The sequence below is a fragment of the Wyeomyia smithii genome, chromosome 3 (genome assembly GCF_029784165.1).
Source record: "Wyeomyia smithii strain HCP4-BCI-WySm-NY-G18 chromosome 3, ASM2978416v1, whole genome shotgun sequence".
NCBI classification, from domain to species: Eukaryota; Metazoa; Arthropoda; class Insecta; order Diptera; family Culicidae; genus Wyeomyia; species Wyeomyia smithii.
In genome coordinates this window covers 72,097,722-72,117,964 of record NC_073696.1, presented here as the reverse complement: position 1 = coordinate 72,117,964, position 20,243 = coordinate 72,097,722, and the positions used below count along the sequence as shown (strand labels likewise).

The 20,243-nt window shown below is 39.0% G+C and overlaps 1 protein-coding gene across 1 annotated transcript in view; it reads right to left on the bottom strand.

Moving 5' to 3' along the window:
- Positions 1 to 20,243, bottom strand: part of LOC129729381 (UPF0047 protein YjbQ) — a 102,339-nt gene that overhangs the window by 34,388 nt on the left and 47,708 nt on the right. The gene's annotated exons all lie outside the window — the stretch shown is intronic.

Genomic DNA, 20,243 nt, shown 5'->3' with positions numbered 1-20,243 from the left:
TTGTTACTTGACTTTTGGATGTTTGGGGTAAGGTAAACGGGTGTTTTGGTTTTTGATTAAGGTTTATTTAGAGATGTATTTTGCACGTTGTGAGTGCAAATATAGTGAGTATTACGCTGTTGGCAGCGTTTTTCTCGAAACCATGTTTTTTCAACTGGTGGTCGGTTTTTCTCAGCATCTACTGAACCGATTTGGCTGAAATTTGCTTTAACGTGTAAAAATGGGTTATCTAAGTTGTTACATAGCCGTTTTTTAATATCTGATTTTTTTCATTTTTTTATCATTTTTTATTATTCATTTACTGAAATGACCGCCATTTTGACAATTTATGGAATTTTCAAAAACGGCTATGTAACAAGTTAGATAATTCATTTTTACTTGCTGAAACAAAATTTCAGCCAAATCGGTTTAATAGATTCTGAGAAAAACTCACCATTAGTTAGGTACTAATTTAGAGAGAGCATCCACGTTTCCAGCTGCCAACAGCGTAATATTAACTAAATTTGCATCCACGATATGGAAAATATATCTTCAAATATACCTCCCATGTAGTTATATAAAAAGATTCAAAAATGTTCGAAACAAGTGCGTTTAGAGAAAAAAATATGGGTAATTGTTAGTTACGTAGTGAACGTATCCACATGTTCAATCCGTATTTTTATAATCGTGTTTGAACCTGAATCTAATCCAATATTTTTAACACGAGAAAAAAATAACTGCAGCCGCTTTCGTTTCGCTAATGTGTTAATTAGGGATGCAACACGGGTTTGATAAATAAACACTCCTCACTACATTTGTTACACATATCCGTATAGACGTATAGACGACCGAAGAAAAATCGAAAACGATACTCGTAATCACTTGTGAACGGTGACGGATGGCCACATCTTTCTGCGGTTACTCTTCAGTTGTTTATTATAATCAGTTTCGTCACGGTGGCTGGATATGCTCTCGGAGGCAACAGGTTTCTAAAGCCCAGCTAGCTTGTAATGGTGTATAGATTAAAATAAATTGTAACAAGTAATACTTATCAGACAAGTATCGTTTTCACGACTTGTGAGGGTTGTGAAGAATAACTTTTGATAAACAAATCAATGAAAACAACGAAAGCGAAACGATGTAAGGAAATTATTACATAATAACAACAAACATTATGATAAACGATGCGAGATGATTTTTAATTGAATTTGTTTATTAACCTAGTTCGTTCCAGTATTGTTCGAGTTTTTACTAAAACGTTCATTCGTTAATCCAAAAATTCACCTTAAGTTGGTTTTTAAATAGTTTATTTGACACGGCACGATACAATTTATGTTTAACTGAGCCAAGTACATTTTTTTTTAAATTCTAAATTAGCAGGGAAAAGAGGGAGGCCTTTTTCTTATTCTCGCCGACTGCGAGCTAGTGGGGATTTAGGGTGAGAGGAGGGTTGTTACAATTTTGTTTTTAACTATACAGAATGTATTCATTTGTACGTGGCTAACCAGTGATGTTCTATTTGAGCAGTTTTGGTCTGAGGTGTCTGCGTAAACATAGAGATGCCGAGTCTTCGTTTTAGTGTCTCCAGACGGGTGTATCATTCTCTTTCAGTTTGTGACAGAAATTGTATTCTAGCAAAAAGATAAAAGAAATCAAATTTTAATGCCAGCATTTTTTATAAACCCGTATAGCTGTGTCATGTACTGGAGATCACCGCTTCCCAGAATGTCTCTAACGGGTACGTTCGGTTGTTTTCCTCGGGCCCGAAGGGAATCTATAAGCTCAGACCTAACACCACAGTATTTGGTACACGACCAAACAACATGCTCGTTGTCATGGTAGCCATCGCCACAAACGCTAGATTGCGCTATAATAGACTCATAACACTTCCAATCAATATAACGTGTAAGGTCGTAGGAAATATTGATTGGGTTCGGGGGAGTTGAACCATTAGCAATTGATATAACGATTGGGAGATGATCACTACCGTGGGGATCGTTGATTACTTTCCACTGGCAATCTAACGCTAGTGATGTCGAGCAGAGGGATAGGTCAAGCACGCTTTCACGTGCTGGAGGATTAGGTACGCGTGTCGCTTCCCCAGTATTCAAAAGTGTCATATTGAAGTCGTCGATCAAGTTACAGATTAAAGTAGATCGGTTGTCGTCGTACAGCGACCCCCATAGCGAACAGTGAGAGTTAAAATCTCCCAAAATCAAAAAAGGTGCGGGAAGCAATTCTGCTATATCAAGGAGTTGCTTCTGTTCAATCCGCGCGGATGGGGGAATATATAACGAAACAAGGCAAAGGTCTTTTCCATTCATATTCGTGTGAATGGCAACAACTTCAATATTCGAGATCGAGGGGAGGTCGATTCTGAAAAAAGAATAGCACTTTTTGATCCCTAAAAGTACCCCTCGCCGTGTGAGTCTCGATCTCGACGAATGATGTTGAAATCGTGGAAATTAAGTTGGTCATTTGAATTGAGAAAAGTTTCACAGAGCGCGAACGCATCACAATTGTATGTGTTTATCAAATGTGAAAATAAATCGAATTTGGGGATGATACTTCTGCAGTTCCACTGTAACACAGTGACAAAATTCCTAACCTCTTTCGACGTATTAGTCATCGAAAGATACGATAGCTGAAATGAGGGGCCAAGTTGCTGTGAGTTGCTTCAAATAGGTTTTCACTGTAGGGAGAAGGGCAAGAAGAATGTTTTGAAGGGGATCTGGTATGTTGAATGTTTTAAATATCCAGTCCACAATATCAGAAAATTTTATGAACCCTGTTTCTTTTTTATCTTCTGATCGAGAAATGGGTGCACGAGGGGTTTTTGGTGCCCCAGGAAGCGGTGGGTACTCCTGGTTTGATTTGAAATTAAAACCGGGGGGTACTTGCTTCGGTTTTTCTTCACCGCTTCCTCTCTGTGTTGTCTTATTGGTCATTCCGCTAGGGGTTATCTTACGACCTTTGCGAGAAAGATTAGGAGAGTTGAGCATTCTCCTCTTCCTAGATCCCTCTGGCAAGGCATAAGAACACCCTTCGACGGGATCGTCAGATGTACCCTCATCGGTTGGCAAAAAGGAAAAGATGTTTCCTGTCGAGGGTGGCTCAGCCCTCTTAAGCATTTCTGCAAAAGAGCGCTTTGATCGTTCCTTAAGGGAACGCTTAATTTTTTCCTCGCGCTGTTTGTACGCGGGACACGCCGAAAGGTCATGCCGAGTTCCCTCGCAGTAAAGACACTTTTCAGTATCCTCACTGCAAGCGGTCTCAGCATGATTGCCTCCGCACTTGCTGCAGCGTGCCTTGTTGCAGCAGTAGGTGGCTGTATGACCTATCTGCTTGCAGTTTTGGCAATGCATGACCCGGGGTACAAACAGGCGTACAGGCAGACGAACCCTGTCCAAAGAGATGTAGTTCGGCAGTGCGGATCCAGCGAATGTTACACGGAAGGAATCCGAAGGGAGGAATTTTTTCTTCCCTTCTTCGATGGATACTGAATGTAATTGCTTGACATCCAGTATCTTTACATCTTGAATCAGGGGGTTCTTGAAGCAGCCAACCCCGTGACGCAAAATGTCATCGACCGTGAGGCTTCCTTCGGTAACCACACCGTCGATCTCCACGTCCTTGGCAGGGATGTACACGCGGTACTCCCTTGTAAAGAGCTCGTAGCTAGCAATTTCGTTTGCTTGCTTCAAGCTACACGCGGTACTCCCTTGTAAAGAGCTCGTAGCTAGCAATTTCGTTTGCTTGCTCACCTTCGTAATCTCGGTTACGGCCGAAAACTGTTTTGCCAGGGCCTTGCCTATTTGTATAATGTTAAGAGGCTTCTTTATGGGCCTGAAGTAAACTACGAACGGACCTTTCGAAGCATCTGGGTAAGCTTTCACCCGTGTTGCCGGTACCCTTGGTACGGGGCTAGGTAGCGGGGAAGGTAGAGGGGAATTGATGGGGGAGATCTCAATCTCTTCCCCATTTGTTTCCACATCCAGGAATAGTTGCACCTGCATGTCATCCATTTTGCGGGAGCGTTACGCTCTACCGCACACAAACGATAAATATTCGAATGTGGGGGGGTGGGGGGATCAAGTAGTTGATATTAAATTTTAAAAACAATTTTTCAAACTACAATGGGTCAAAATAAAAAAAGACAGTAATACTAATACTAATAACAATAGTAATAATAGTAATAATAATAATAATTATAACAATAGTAATAATAATAACAATAATAATAATAATAATAATTATAATAATAACAATAATAATAATAATATTAATAATAATGATACAAATTCTAAAGTGAATACTTCACCGAACGTCTAAGTCACGACCTCACGGCTGATAGTTGGATTAATCGAGTGTCTCCGCAAAACAAACAATGACGATCCAGCTTCGTGTTGTGACACAGTGGCCGTATCTTACACTCGACCTTGTAGATGCCACTTGTAGTTGATTTCCACTCGCTCGATCGTATGATGGTCCGTGCTGCTAGCGGGGTAACAGCGGTGCGGGAGAATTATTCTTGCTGATATATCAGCTGCGTATCAGATCACTGGCGGGGTAGCTTGCCCCTACCAGTGTGCAGAAGATGTTTCTGCCGATATATTGCAGGCTATTGTTATCGCACACAAGAACTAATCGAAAAAAAAACACCCGTACGATAACTCGTGTATTGTTATTTTGCGAATCAAACGGAGATAAACAATTTGCGTCTAATCAAGACTAAAGCAAAACAACGAATGTTCACCTTAAGTTATGTGGTAGTGTTTACTGTCCCATTTTTTTAAATTATTTTCCGTATTCTACCGCTTTGAACAAAAATTGAATTGAATTGAATTGGAAAAATATTGACGTACTTCCTTAGTAAATTCAAGATCAACGGGCCAAGCCTGATTACAATTTGGCGAATGTTCTTCGACAATAAAAACAAACCATTATTGAAATTTTAGTTTAGCTATGCCAGACGGAAACGGCTAACCATGAATTATTATTAGTTCAGCGTACTACCATCCACTGGTAAAGATTGCCAAACAGTAGATTTGCATTTCCGCCGTTAAGAAGCTTCCTTTCGAATTGGGAACCATCATGTCATTCATTATTTAGATGAAAAGCAATTTTATAGCCGTTTGCGATCTCCCTGCATGCAGTCGCATACCAATCTATGTGATTAGATTGGAACATTAATATTTGAGCCGATTCAAATGTCGATGGTTTGATTGCCATTTTCAATGATAGTATATGTCTGGAAGCAAAAGTGCACTAATGCAATTACTTAAACAAGCAATGTAATAACTATAACAATGCAGTGGAGCTGTATAATATAGCTAACACTACACTTTGCTAACATAACGTTTTGCAGACTGATGCAAAAAGTTTACTACGTTGAACTCTCGAGTTTTGTGATAGCAGGTGTTAGAATTTCTAATTTATCATCGAACACCAGGTATATAAAAAGTCAGATAACATTTCTGGAAGAAAGTTTCACTTGTTGATCGTCTGATCAGGCAGTACGGAAACGTAAACAGTCGAACCGGTTTGCCAGACCGGACATAACAACAGACACAGACATGGCGGTGCGGAAGCATCGAGTTCTATCATAATATATTGATTGAAATCTGACTCCCAGACTAAACGGAAGCGTCTCAATCACTGAAACTGACCCGGATTGCCATCCTTCTCTTCTTTCTCTATTGCCCCGTTTATCAATGGCGGTCTAATCTTGTTTATCTATTCAGTTGATTCTAAATATCAATTTCCTATCGTGTTTTTTCTGTTCATCCTTTAAACCACATCACTCGAGACAACACACCAGGTCGACTGTCTGTCACACGATATGATTAGTAGTCTAGTATCTATGCGGTTGTTTCCATTGAATTGCTATATCCTTTAAAATGATTGCATCCAATAGTATTTACTGGTATATTTTTATGTGTATGTACAAGATGTTGAGAAAATTCTTCCATTTCCTAAACAGGCCATGAGATTACTTCTTTTCAGAAATGCGGATTAACCGGCTAACATGCATCTCAAAAAAAAAATCTGATCTAAATTACTCAACATATAAAGTTTCTGTATTACAATTTCAGTTGATATTAATATTGAACGAATGCACAACATTATGCGTAGAACTGGCGAAATATATGTTGCGACCTAAACGACTTTTCCAAATTTGATGGAACAAACACGTGTAATCTTACATTAATTCAACAAAACCCGTTGGTTTGAATCTTGTATGTACACTAACTTCAAACATTCTAAAACTAAGCGTCAAAACGTGATTTTATCTCACAAATGTGTTGAAAAGTCTAACCTGAATTGCAAGTTAACAATATAGGTATGACTAACATTCTATAAGTTAGAAATAAATTGAAAATGGAATAGTATGTCCCCAAAGACAGCATTTAATATTTTACAAGTATGCTGTGTGTCTATTCTTCGTGTTGTGCAATAAAGAAAATGCAAAATGAATAATTTATTCAAAACGGAAACAGCATATTAGCAATACAAACAGTAACAGCTAGGTAAATTAATCTTAACTATACCTAATACGTTGCATGCTGCTGCCGAATGCATGTGATTTGTAGTCAGGAAACAGACATTTGACACTCTCCTATCGCCTGACTAACGGGTACATGCACGTACTTTGCAGTGAAAATTATGCTTCGTTTTACTCCCGTTGTAATTGCTAATGTTCAGTGACAGCTTTCAATTAATTACAATTAAAAAAACAATGTGACCGAATACCTAAGCTAACGAGTATCAAGCAAGCAAGGCATCCGGGAAACACAGCCACCATACTTTGCAGCTACTCAGTGCACAAGCTGAGGAAAAATGACTCCAGAACGGCAGTTCCTATAATCTGGTGCATGCGATTACCGAATGGCATGTTTAAATAAATTAACAGCCATTTAATTTTCCCAACCATGAGCCTAAAACTTCCAAGCAAATCAAGCAAGACTGCAGGGCCCAGGATTGCTTCAAAAGTGCTGACGAATTTTCCGGTTCTCTACAAGCTATAGGAAACACAAACGACGGAAGTGGCATTCATTGCTAAAGAGCGGTAGCCAGTGATCGACGAAGAAAATAATTTACCCTTCGTTGGCATGGTTAGGTTTGACACTGCAAATTGTTTGCAGGCATTTCGTGTCTTTATGAAAAGCCTCAATATATTCACTATCGATGGCATTTCCAAATTCTTTAAAAATTGAACAATTTTTCTTTCCAGTTGGCATATATGATAGTAATTGATATCTATGAAACCCGTATAGTAATGTAACATTATAAGGTCCGGGTATTATAATTTGCATAGTTATATGAAGAATTAGAGTGTGGAGACTGCGCATTGCTATCAAAATCTTGAGAATCTTGGTATCATTGCATGTCACATTTTGCATGTTGTGCGATAAGAATCCCCCTATACCTACCGTAAACTAATAATTTATTAGAATTATGAATTTTGGAAGTGTAACAAACCAAAACCTAAATCTCTTTACCCACCTCCCACATTGAAAGAATTGTTTACTTGCTTCGGAATCGTGTATAAACGAAATGCACGCAATTATGAACAGAAATGCTCCATTTCTCAAACCGGCTGTATCCATAGTGTCAGAGTATGGACTTTTTTACCTTGTTTACCTTAGCAGGGGAAAGTTGAAGTTACGCTGGAATGATTTGCAACCAAATGTCATTGTAATGAATCACAACGGCAGTTTTATTGTCGTTTGCATGCGCCTATACTATGCAAATTAGCTAACGTCTAACATTCACGCCGACTTACTGTAACTGTTCAACTTTCTACTCCTGGAAATATTGCTTTCCAAGTAATGTGTAACAAATTTGTATGACGTCAAAGTCGCCGCAGCCAAGCAGTTTCTTTCGACTGGTGTTTTCTTTGAGAATAGTTTGACTACTTTTGACTGCACAGTTGTACGTCTGATTATATATAACATATGGTAATTTTTCATCATTTCAACGCACTTATTTTGCATTTTCAACAACATTCGATTATTATCAAAGTTACTGAACTCGAATCATATAGTGGTGAGTTCTGAGTGAAACAATAAGTCAAAATATTTAACATTGTTACTTAGCTCTTAGTAAAAATAGAACGAGCAAAACAACGTTAAATGATCTATGGTCGAATATTTTTCACATATGGAGAAATGTTTTAGACCCATTATAAATTATTTTCAAAAAGAGCGCATGCATTTTGGCATAGGTTTTACTCAAATTATTCTACCTCAGAATCCGCTGGTTTGATAGAGAACTGTCTGAAAATGAATTATAAGAAAATTTTCAATGTTTTTTGAGCAGAAAATTATAACGCAACTTTTCATAAAAAGTCCAGGATGGAGAAATGAAAACCAAATTTTTAAGAAAGGTTGAATTTTTGAAGAATGCGATTTCTTCATCTCTCAAAATATACCATATCCCAGAGGAACCGGATTTCCGTCAATGAAAAATTCTTCCGGAGCACCGTTGACGCTAACCTCAAAGCAGAGACGTCACTGAATCTTCTGATGCTAAAACTTTCGAAATCGGATGAATATTGTCAAAGTTACAAGAATTTCAATTTGTGGCATCTAATGTATGCGTTAAAAAAATGGACTTTTTTCGGATGAAGATAAAAAATAACTAAGACAGATAATTAAGTTTGATAAATTTCCCATGGAAGATTATTTTTTTACGTTACGGGTTTAAAATTTAACGTCCTTGCGTGCGGCCTTCTGGCAGTTAACCAGAACATTCGCCATGGCGGACGAAAACATGAGTGTAGGCATGTTTTGCCTTTCTCCTAGAAAGGTATAGCAATCACTTGCAAAACCGAAAGTATAAAAGTGCTCCAAAGGGTCGAATGGCGTATATCACTCGACTCAGCTCGACGAGCTGAGCATTTTCTGTATGTATGTGTGTGTGTATGTGTGTGTGTATGTGTGTGTGTGTGTATGTGTGTGTGTATGTGCAGATTTTTATTTTCACTCACTTTTCTCAGAGATGGCTGGACCGATTTCCATGAAATTAATTGCAAATGATAGGTCTTGTTGTCCCATAAGACCCTACTCAATTTTATTGTAATCAGATTTTTAGTTTAGAGGTTATGTATCAAAATGTAAAAATCATGAAACATCATTATTTTAAAAAACTACACAACCAATTTGACAAAATTAGTTTCAAATGAACGGGCTACCTCAAACACCCTTAACTTTCAAATATTATAAAGATTGAACTCCATTCCGCGTCGAACACTCGACAGAAACGGACGTGCAAAGTGGTCGTTCTATTACAATCCGGTCCGTGTGTACGAATAGCCAAACAAAAGAGTGTATTATTCGCGCTAAAGGCCAACTAGATTGTGAGTTGTGTCGCTACGTTCTGTACCCGGCTCGCAACTTTGGCTGTATTGGTGCAAAATACCAGCTGCAGTTTTGATCTGTGCACATTGAATAGATCTTTCTAATTCAAGGCCATCAGTTGACAGTCGAGTCGTGTCGCTGTGCTGAGTGATCTCACACCCGGCTCACTGCTGGTGGCTGTATTGGTGCTGCTGTACTGGTGCTGCTGTACTGGTGCTGCTGGCTGCTTTGGGTGCAGCTTCGAACGATCGGACAACCACTGCTGGAAGGAAGAAGTAAATAGGTACGTGTTCTTGTCGGCGCTAGTGCGCTACATTTAGCGCGATCGATATAGATCCCTCGCCTCCCGTGCCACCATCCCCGAACCCCCCTGACCCTGACCCTTCTGTTACCCCCTCCCCTGTTCATTCTCCAGTCCCCCCTCGCCCCAGGCTTTACCCGGACGGATCTCAACAGGGCAGCTATACTGTTTATTTTCGTCCAAAGGCAGGAGTGAATTCAAAGCGATTAAACATACTGCAAATTTCTAAAGACCTGACGAAGGGGTACAAGGCCGTGACCGAAATTTCCAAGGTCCGATCTAACAAGCTCTGTGTCGTGGTCAGTAATCTGGCACAGGCCAATGCTATCGCTTGCTCTGAGCTCTTCACACGCGAGTATCGCGTTTACATACCCGCACGAGACGTGGAGATCGACGGTGTCATAACCGATTCGAGTCTGTCTGTCGAGTGTATCCTAAAAAGCGCAACCGGTTGCTTCAAAAATACCGAAACACAGGCGAAGATTTTGGATTGTAAGCAATTGCGGTCCATGTCTCTTGTCGGCGGTAAAAAAGTTTACACTCCGTCAGACTCGTTTCGCGTTACGTTTGCCGGATCTGCACTCCCTAGCCACGTCTCGATCGACCGGGTTCGTCTGCCTGTGCGATTGTATGTACCCCGTGTTATGAATTGCACCAATTGCAAGCAGTTAGGCCACACAGCCGCCTACTGCTGCAATAAGGCACGATGTAGCAAGTGTGGGGAGACTCATGCGGAAGATTCTTGCAGTGTTAATGCTGAAAAATGTATTCACTGTGGGGAAAACCAGCATGAGCTCTCCACATGCCCGGTGTACATGCAGCGCAGAGATAAAATCAAGCGGTCACTTAAGGAGCGTTCAAAGCGTTCTTATGCTGAGATGCTAAAGAAGACCGTGACCACTTCTACCATAACATCGAACCCCTTTGATCTGTTGTCCTCTGATGAAACCGATTCTGACGATTCATCAGCGGGAACATCTTATGCCAATCCTGGGGAGTCTAGGAAGAGGAAAAATGTTTCTTCTCCTAAACTTCCCCGTAAAGGTCCTAAGATTTCCCAAAGTGTAATGAAAAGTACGAACAAACCAAACAGTGCTGCGGAAAAACCGAAGCAAACTCCTCCTGGGCTTGCAAATTTAAAGTCCCAGAAGGAGTTCCCAGCACTGCCAGGAACATCTAAAACCCCAGTTGTTCCTTTTGCACATCCAGTTGATGAAACAAACTCTGGATTAGTGAAATTTTCTGACATTGTGGACTGGATTTTTGAAAATTTCAATGTACCCGATCCAATTAAAAATTTTCTTACAGCATTCCTCCCAACAGTTAGATCATTTTTAAAGCAGTTGACTGCCCAATGGCCCCTCCTTGCAGCGATTGTATCCTTCGATGCCTAATTCAACTGCGTATATGAAGGATTCTATCTCTGTCTTACAGTGGAATTGTAGAAGTATTTTACCAAAAATTGATTCGTTTAAAGTTTTGATAAATAAAAACAAATGCGATGCATTTTCCCTTTGTGAAACTTGGCTTACTTCAAATATTGATCTCAACTTCCATGATTTTAATATTATTCGCCTTGATCGAGACACCCCATATGGAGGAGTACTCTTAGGGATTAAAAAGTGCTATTCTTTCTATCGTATTAACCTCCCCTCGATTCCAGGCATCGAAGTTGTCGCATGTCAAATGACAATACAAGGTAAAGAGCTTTGTATTGCCTCAATATATATTCCTCCCAGAGCACAGGTTGGGCAACGGCTGCTCTTTGATTTAATAGAACTTCTTCCCTCGCCACGTTTGATTTTGGGAGACTTCAACTCTCATGGTGTGGCTTGGGGTTCCCCTTACAATGATAACCGCTCCTCTTTAATCTATAACCTTTGCGATGACTTCGACATGACTATTTTAAACAACGGTGAAATGACACGTATCCCGAAACCTCCAGCGCGCCCAAGCGCTTTGGATCTATCCTTATGTTCGACGTCGCTACGGTTGGATTGCACATGGAAGGTAATCCTCGATCCTCACGGTAGCGACCATCTGCCTGTTATTATTTCAATTACAAACGGGTCAACTCGCATGCGACCAATTGACATTCCGTATGACCTCACACGGAATGTCGATTGGAAGTTATACGAGGAAATGATTTCAAAAGCGGTCGAGTCGATTCAACATCATCCACCACTTGAAGAATACAACCTCCTCGCGGGCTTGATTCTCGACGCCGCGTTGCAAGCCCAAACGAAGAAATATCCCGGCGTAACGATCAAAGAACGGCCTCCCACTCCGTGGTGGGACCAAGCGTGCTCCGATGTCTACACGCAAAGATCCGACGCGTTTTTGGCCTTCCAGAAGGGAGGTATACCTGGCGACTATTTACGGTATTCGGAGCTTGATACCAAACTTAAAAGTTTGGCTAAAGCAAAGAAACGAGATATTTGCGTCGGTTCGTGAACGAGACGTCGAGGGAGACATCGATGAGCACTCTTTGGAACACAGCCCGAAGAATGCGGAATCGCGTAACGGTCAACGAAAGCGAGGAGTCTTCAAGTCGGTGGATATTTGATTTTGCCAGGAAAGTATGTCCGGACTCTGTTCCTGAGCAAAACATTGTTCGCGATGCGTCTCCGGGCCACGACGCGATAGAATCACCTTTTACGATGGCAGAATTTTCAGTTGCCCTCCTGTCCTGTAACAATAACGCGTCTGGGTTAGATAGAATCAAATTCAACTTGTTGAAGAATCTACCCGGCAATGCCAAGAGGCGCTTGTTGAACTTGTTCAATAAGTTCCTGGAGCAAAACATTGTACCGCAGGATTGGAGGCAAGTGAAGGTGATCGCCATCCAAAAACTGGGAAAACCAGCTTCTGATCACGACTCTTATAGGCCGATTGCAATGCTATCCTGTATCCGGAAATTGATGGAGAAAATGATACTTCGTCGTTTAGACCATTGGGTCGAATCACACGGTCTATATCAGATACTCAATTTGGCTTCCGCCGTGCCAAAGGGACGAATGATTGTCTTGCGTTGCTTTCAACAGATATTCAGCTAGCGTATGCTCGCAAAGAACAAATGGCGTCTGCGTTCTTGGACATTGAGGGGACTTTTGATTCCGTTTCTATTGACATTCTTTCGGGTAAACTTCACCGACAAGGATTTTCTCCAATTTTGAACAATTTTTTGCACATTTTTTGTCCGAAAAGCACATGCATTTTACGCACGGCGATTTGGCAACTTTTCGCATTAGCTACATGGGTCTTCCCCAGGGCTCATGTTTAAGCCCCCTTCTTTACAACTTTTATGTAAATGACATCGACGAATGTCTGGCAAATTCATGCACGATGAGACAACTTGCAGACGACAGTGTAATCTCTGTTATAGGAGCCAAAGCTGCCGATTTGCAAGGACCATTGCAAGATACCTTGGACAATTTGTCTGCTTGGGCTTTACAGCTAGGTATCGAATTCTCTCCGGAGAAGACTGCTCCGCTCAGCTTCAAACACAATTAATGGGTAGAACGATTTCTCAGGTTTTGGTACACAAATATCTTGGTGTCTGGTTCGACTCTAAAGGCACCTGGGGTTGTCACGTGAGGTATCTAATGAAAAAATGTCAACAAAGAGTGAATTTTCTCCGTACAATAACCGGACAATGGTGGTGAGCCCACCCAGGAGACCTTATAAGGCTTTACCAAACAACGATACTGTCTGTTATTGAGTACGGGTGTTCCTGCTTCCGCTCCGCAGGAAACACACATTTGATCAAACTGGAGCGAATACAATATCGTTGTTTGCGTATCGCCTTGGGTTGCATGCAATCGACCCATACGATGAGTTTGGAGATCTTAGCTGGAGTACTACCATTGAAATTCTGGAGCCTGTCTTCTCGTATTCTAATCAAATGTGAGGTCTTGAACCGTCCCGTGATTGAAAATTTTGAAAGGGTAATCGAACTTAATTCTCAAACCCGTTTTATGACATTGTATTTCAATCACATGTCCCAAAATATTAACCCTTCTTCGAATATTTCAAATCGTGTCGACTTATCAAATACTTCTGATTCTACTGTGTTTTTCGAATAAATCCATGATAGAAGAAACTCGTGGAATCCCGGATCATTTACGCGTGCAGCAGATCCCTAAAATTTTTTCAAATAAATATCGAAACATCAACTGCGACAATATGTACTACACTGACGGATCACTTCTTGATGGGTCCACTGGCTTCGGTATCTTCAATAACAATTCAACCGTCTCCCATAAGCTCGATAATCCTGCTTCTGTTTACGTCGCAGAATTAGCTGCAATTCAATACACCCTAGGGATTATCGTAAAAATGCCCACGGACCATTATTTCATCTTTACGGACAGTCTCAGTTCCATTGAGGCTCTCCGATCGATGAAAGATGTTAAGCACTCTCCGTATTTCCTGGGGAAAATACGGGAACATCTGAGTGCTTTATCCGAAAAATCTACTCAGATTACCTTAGCGTGGGTCCCTTCTCACTGCTCGATACCGGGTAATGAGAAAGCGGACTCTTTGGCTAAGGTGGGCGCAACAAACGGTGATATTTATGAAAGACCAATTGCCTTTAATGAATTTTTCGCATTTGTACGTCAGAATAAGATCATCAGTTGGCAAAATTCTTGGACCAAGGGGGAACTGGGAAGGTGGTCACATTCCATAATCCCCAAGGTATCGACGAACCCGTGGTTCAAGGGGTTGGATGTAGGTCGGATTTCATTTGCGTGATGTCCCGGCTTATGTCCAATCACTATAGATTTGACGCGTATCTCCGTCGTGTTGGGCTCGGGGAGAGTGGTATCTGTGCCTGTGGTGAAGGTTATCACGACATAGAGCACGTTGTTTGGTCATGCCCTGTACACCGTGACGCCAGGTCTAGATTAATAGCTTCCCTGCAGGCCGAAGGTAGGCAGCCGGCTGTTCCTGTTCATGATGTCTTGGCGAGCCGTGACCTATCCTACATGTCCCTTATATACGTTTTCCTGAAATCCATCCACGCCCCAGTTTAGTCCTATCCCCTTCCGCCTACATCCAACCAAACGACAAGAACACGTTAAGACCCCGGATCCGGAAACAGCAATCAGACCCGCACGATACTCTCAAGGCCCGATGGAAACAACCCAATATGCCAGTCCGTAATATCTTGGCCCAGCAGCGGAACAAATTTAATATGCTGCTTACCTATGGCAATGAAAACCATCAAACAGCAAACCTGTGCTTTTAATGCAAAATATTTTAACTTTAAGTTAGATTTAGTTTCAGCTCGTAGTCGGCAGCGAGGATAAAAAATTTGCTTTTAGTTATTAAGATACTTTAGAAAGTAAGCTACCAGATATAATTGGCGCCGTTAAACATTGAATTGTATTTGTGCCGTGTCAAATAAACTATAGATGAAGAAAAAAAAAAGATTGAACTTGTGGTTCAAAAGTTATGAAAGGAAACGTGTTCTGAAGACTGTTTAATCTCACTCATGTTTCTCAGAGATGGCTGGACCGATTTTCATAAAATCAGTGTCAAATGGAAGGTCTAGTTGCCCCATAAGACCCTATTGATTTGTTTTGCAATCGGACTATTACTTTGCCTGTTATGTTTGAAAATGTGAAATCCAGCTAGAAAAGGAACATATTCCGAAGATTACTTGGACTCACTAACTTTTCTCAGAGATGGCTGACCCGATTTTCACAAAATTAGTGTCAATTAATAAGTCTAGCTGCCTCATAACACCCTATTGAATTTTACTGTAATCGAACTGTAACTTCGTCTGTAATGTATCGAAATGTGGAAATCACGAAACTTTTACACGACTTATTTGAACATAACTAGTGCCATACGAACGAGTCATCTCACAAACTTACAAATAACAAACTTCAAAACAATTTGATATGTGGCTCAAAAGTTATGGAAAGAAAAGAAATTCAAAGACTTTTTAAAACTATACCTGCTTTGATCGATATATGTGGCCTCAACATAATTAAAATGTGGTATCGTACTATTTGAACGTTCCAAATTCATTGATTCCTTGCGATGTGTTTGAAGTCTGCAAATGCACGACGAATCGGCCATAGGATATGATCAAAGTCAAATAACAAATCGTTTAAAATGATTGGTTTTATCGAAATGACAACATCCTCGACTTTTGGCTTCTGTACATCGCCTTAATTCTGAAAATATTCATATTGGGTGGTATTCGGTCATTTTCAGCAGATTTTCTGGCATCAATTTGATACTGGAAATACCCATATTGGGAGGTATTTAGTTATTTTGGTTGTTTTCAAGAAACTAAAAGTGGTCGTCTTTAAATTCAAAATGATGTTCAGGGTCAATGTTTGGTTAGAAACACCATCTCGATTACGGAAATATCCATATTGAGTACTATTCGGTCATTTTCGACTGTTTCCTAGAAGTTGCCATTTAGCAATTCAAAATGGTGCCTGAGGTCAATTGTTAGCTCATTGCATCATTCTGGTTCCAGAGATACTCATATTGGATGGTATTTGGTTATTTTAGGCTGTTTTTCACGAAACGGAAGTCGCCTTCTTGGATTTAGAAATGGTATTTAAGATAATTTCTGGCCTATGAGCGTCATTCTTGTTGAAAAAACACCCATATTGGGTGTAATTCGATCATTTTCGGCTGTTTCCCAGGAACCGGAAGTCGCCAACCCAGAATCTAAAATGAGGTCTGTGGTCGATTTCAGCTGCTGTGTACCATTCAGGGTGGCCACTCATTTTACATTTTCGAGTTCCCGCTTTTTCCCGACTTTTTCTCGCATGATTGCAAGAAATTCCCGATTGTCAGAAACGGTAACTAGGTTATAATCTATCGACAGCTGAACGTCAATTTTTGTACCCTAAATTGGAAGTAATAGCTCATATAGTCATATCATTTCTACCGAATTTGCTCGGGACATTCTACACAAACAGTTGAATAGTTACATAAAATGCAACCTTTGCCTTCCCATGGTAGACAATTTAAATACATTTTTTGCGGTTTTCTCAAATTTGCAAACCTTCCATTAAGCAGTCAATAATCGTGTTAGCTATTTCGCTTATTATATTCATTATGTTTGTCTATCTGTCTTCTAAAAAATATGATATAAGCACCCTTTTTTTTCAACGCATAACAACCTATGAGGGGAACAACAACAAACCAAAGAGCACTTTTCGTACAAACTTTTTTTTTCGTTGTTCAGATCATCGGGAAAAGTCGTGGGAAGTTATGGGTGAACATGAAACTACTTACCCTAAGAGTAATGAATATTTTGATTGAATTGATTATTTAGGGAACAAAACTTGTGACATGGATTTGCAATTTTTTTTCTCAAATTAAAGATATTATGTTACATTCAGGAAAAATACTGCGATTTAACTGTATTTCGTTTATCACACATTACATAGATTCTGAAAATTTCAGAAGTGCATTCACAACTTTTTCAGTATTTTGATTTGCTAGTTCATGAAAGTTGCATATCTCTGGTTATCTGCCAACATCTTCAACTTGTTTGCATCCAGCGCTCAAAATGGCTAAGCTGATGAAAAAAATGATATTAGGGGCCAACATTTCAAAATAAGTGATTTCGAAACTTAAAAAATAACCTGGAAATCAGAAAAATGATCTTGAATTTTTTCATTTATTTCAATTTTTCAAATTAAAAGGCTGCACGAACTGTCTTGCAGAAACCGTTGCAAAGGAAACAAATTTATTTTTAACTTCTTTTAAACTTTTCAAGAAAAAAAATGTTTCCCATAATTTTCCCAAATCCTTATTAGGATTTTTTCCGAAGAATTTTTAGGTTTTGTTTCTCCATGATCATCAATAAAATATTTTTCAAAAATCAACTCTTTGAAATGTTTAATTTAAAATATTTTTAATACTCAACTACTGCCAACAACTTTGCCGAAAACATCGCACCAGTCAAACAAATCGTTCTGGTTTCGAAAAATAAACTTTCAGAAATTTTAACTTCTTCCGTGTTCAAATAATCAACGTTGTAACATTTGGCAACTTAGAATTCAAAGCATTTTGAGATATTCAATAATTTTTTTCAATAGGACTACTATCTAAAGCTTTGCCGGACAGGGCGATTGCAGCGCTAGCGCTACGATCCTGCAGACACTAACAGTCTCTCTCGAGCCGAGACACGAATCTACGACGACTGACTAGTTAGGCCAGCATCGTACTCTAAGGCTAATGAGGTATACAAAGGTGAGGAAGAAGAAGACATTCGTCTGTATTAGTAACGAAAAAAAGGTAAACAGAAGCACGTGTTGGGGTTGTGACGTAGATCTCCAAAAACAAGAAAATGCCATTCGGAATTATGTGCCGCATTGTTTAACGACGCAGGTAGGCATTTTCAGCCGTAAACTATCAAAAACTGTGAAACATTTTTGAAAAAAATGTACCGAACATTGATTTCTGGGCATTGTTTTTTGACTTTTACGTCATCACTGTTAACAAAAAAGGAGCCCTTTTAACCCGAGACTCAAACCATCTCCGTACCTTTCTATATTGCATTGCTCTAAGGCCAGTTACAAAACGAAAAGCATGTAAAAAGTCGTAGGAAGAAACAAATAAAATAAATAAAATGTTCTCTTGAAAAATCTCGAAAACGGTAATATTATTTTCTAAGAGTATTTACATCAAAAATAGTTTTTTTACAATCAAATTGTATAATTTACAGAAAAAATACGAGTTTTAAATATGTACAAAAATTAGTTTTTCAAAAAATCAATTCAATTCAATTTGCAAAAAATAATGTTTGTTTTATTTTGTGGCAAGTTTTAAATGTTTTTTCAATTAACTGCTCCGCATAGCAAGCTCGTCCCAAACCCAAATTTTCACCAGCATTGAGTTTCTGAGCGGAAATGATAGCTAGTTTCGCTAGAGTTCGCCAAATATTTCTTCTAGCTGAAATAAAAATCTATTTGAAAAACTGGAGAACCAGAACTGTGTGCCACTTATTTTATCCTCAATTCGTTCATTCAAACAATTACTAATAACTGATAATGTTAGTAAGACTGTACAGTGAAACTTATTTTGCATTGCTCTTAGAAATTGAAACAGGATCTATTGTACATATGAGAATTTATGATTAATTCTCTCACTAAAAACGTTTTCTCGACAAACTGGCAACTTTCATTCCCAGATTCCGGGCCGCGGTTTCAATTCGCTTTACTATCTCACAGCACAGTGGGGCGGCTCCATACAAATGCTGGCCAAGCGAAAAAATGTCTTTAAATCATGGAAAATACATGGTTTTTATATAATTTTGGGACGCTGAGTCCGAATTTGATATTATTTTTGCATGAAAATGCGTATTTTTGACGCCAGGGGAATTTTCATGTTTTTTATATATATTATATGAGGAGAATTTTACGTCGGTTACAATCTTTTGGAAAATAAAATGCATGATGCTTGAAAGACTTTCATATGCCATAAAAAACATAAAATATTAATCAGTTATTAAGAAAAAAAATTGAAAAATATGCTTCGTGTTGAAAATCACTTATGACTTGTTTTTTTTTTCAAAGTGACTATATTACATTGATTCTTTTTATCGCATTCGCATTTTTTTTCCATTCGCATTTTTTTCCATTCACTTTCACTTTCACCTTCATCTTCATTTTTGTGTTCATTTCCAATACAGTTTTAATATCTTCAAGAAGGGTGTTCAAAATGCAGTTTCTAACGTCAAAATAATTATTCACTATTTGCTCTGTAGAAATTAGCAGGCGATGTATTATGTCGTGGTTTATGTTTACACGATTGTTTTTACATGTGACTGGTATGATATAAACTTATAACATGATTTTGGTAGTCAGTGCTGGTGATCCAAAACATAAACAATGACTAGTTTTTAATACTTCGTTAATTATCGAAATATAGATCAGTTGAACTCGTAAAAACTTGTTTGAAAACGTTGTTATTATCAGACTAATATGAGCCATTTGTTATTATGTAGATGGTTTGCAGTGTGCAATTCAAATTTACATTTTTGAAATCCGATTTGTGCCGAAAACTCGTTGTTTCTCTTCGAACGAAAGGTACTCTGCGCAACTCTGTGCAGGATCGGACTAGATGCATTTTAAGGCATTTTTTTCAAGCTATCTTTTAAAACTAGTGCCAATAGTGCCAAACCCTGCCGTCTAAACTTTAAACGCTGTTTTAAGCAATAAATACGTAATTTTTTGATTCCATCAAATTTTTTTGAGTATAACATTGAGATTATACATTATCCAATGATGAGGATTTATTCTCCACTATTTTATAGACAACTTTTACTCAGACGTCATCAAGATTCAAGTTACTCTTGAGGCTCCAGCAAATTTCGCAACATTGCATTTTTTTCAAGAAAAACGCTGAAAAACGCTGACTCAATACACTTTGAAAAATCATAGAAAATTCAAATTTTTTCGTAATGCTCTAAAAATTTGGATTCTGTCACTTCAATAGTATACAACTATAGGAAAAATAAAATTGAAATAAAATTCACATTTTCAATTTAGGGTCGATGGCCAGCGATTTCCCACTGTGCACAGAGTCCATTCAATTTTTTTGGATAACACCAGATTTCG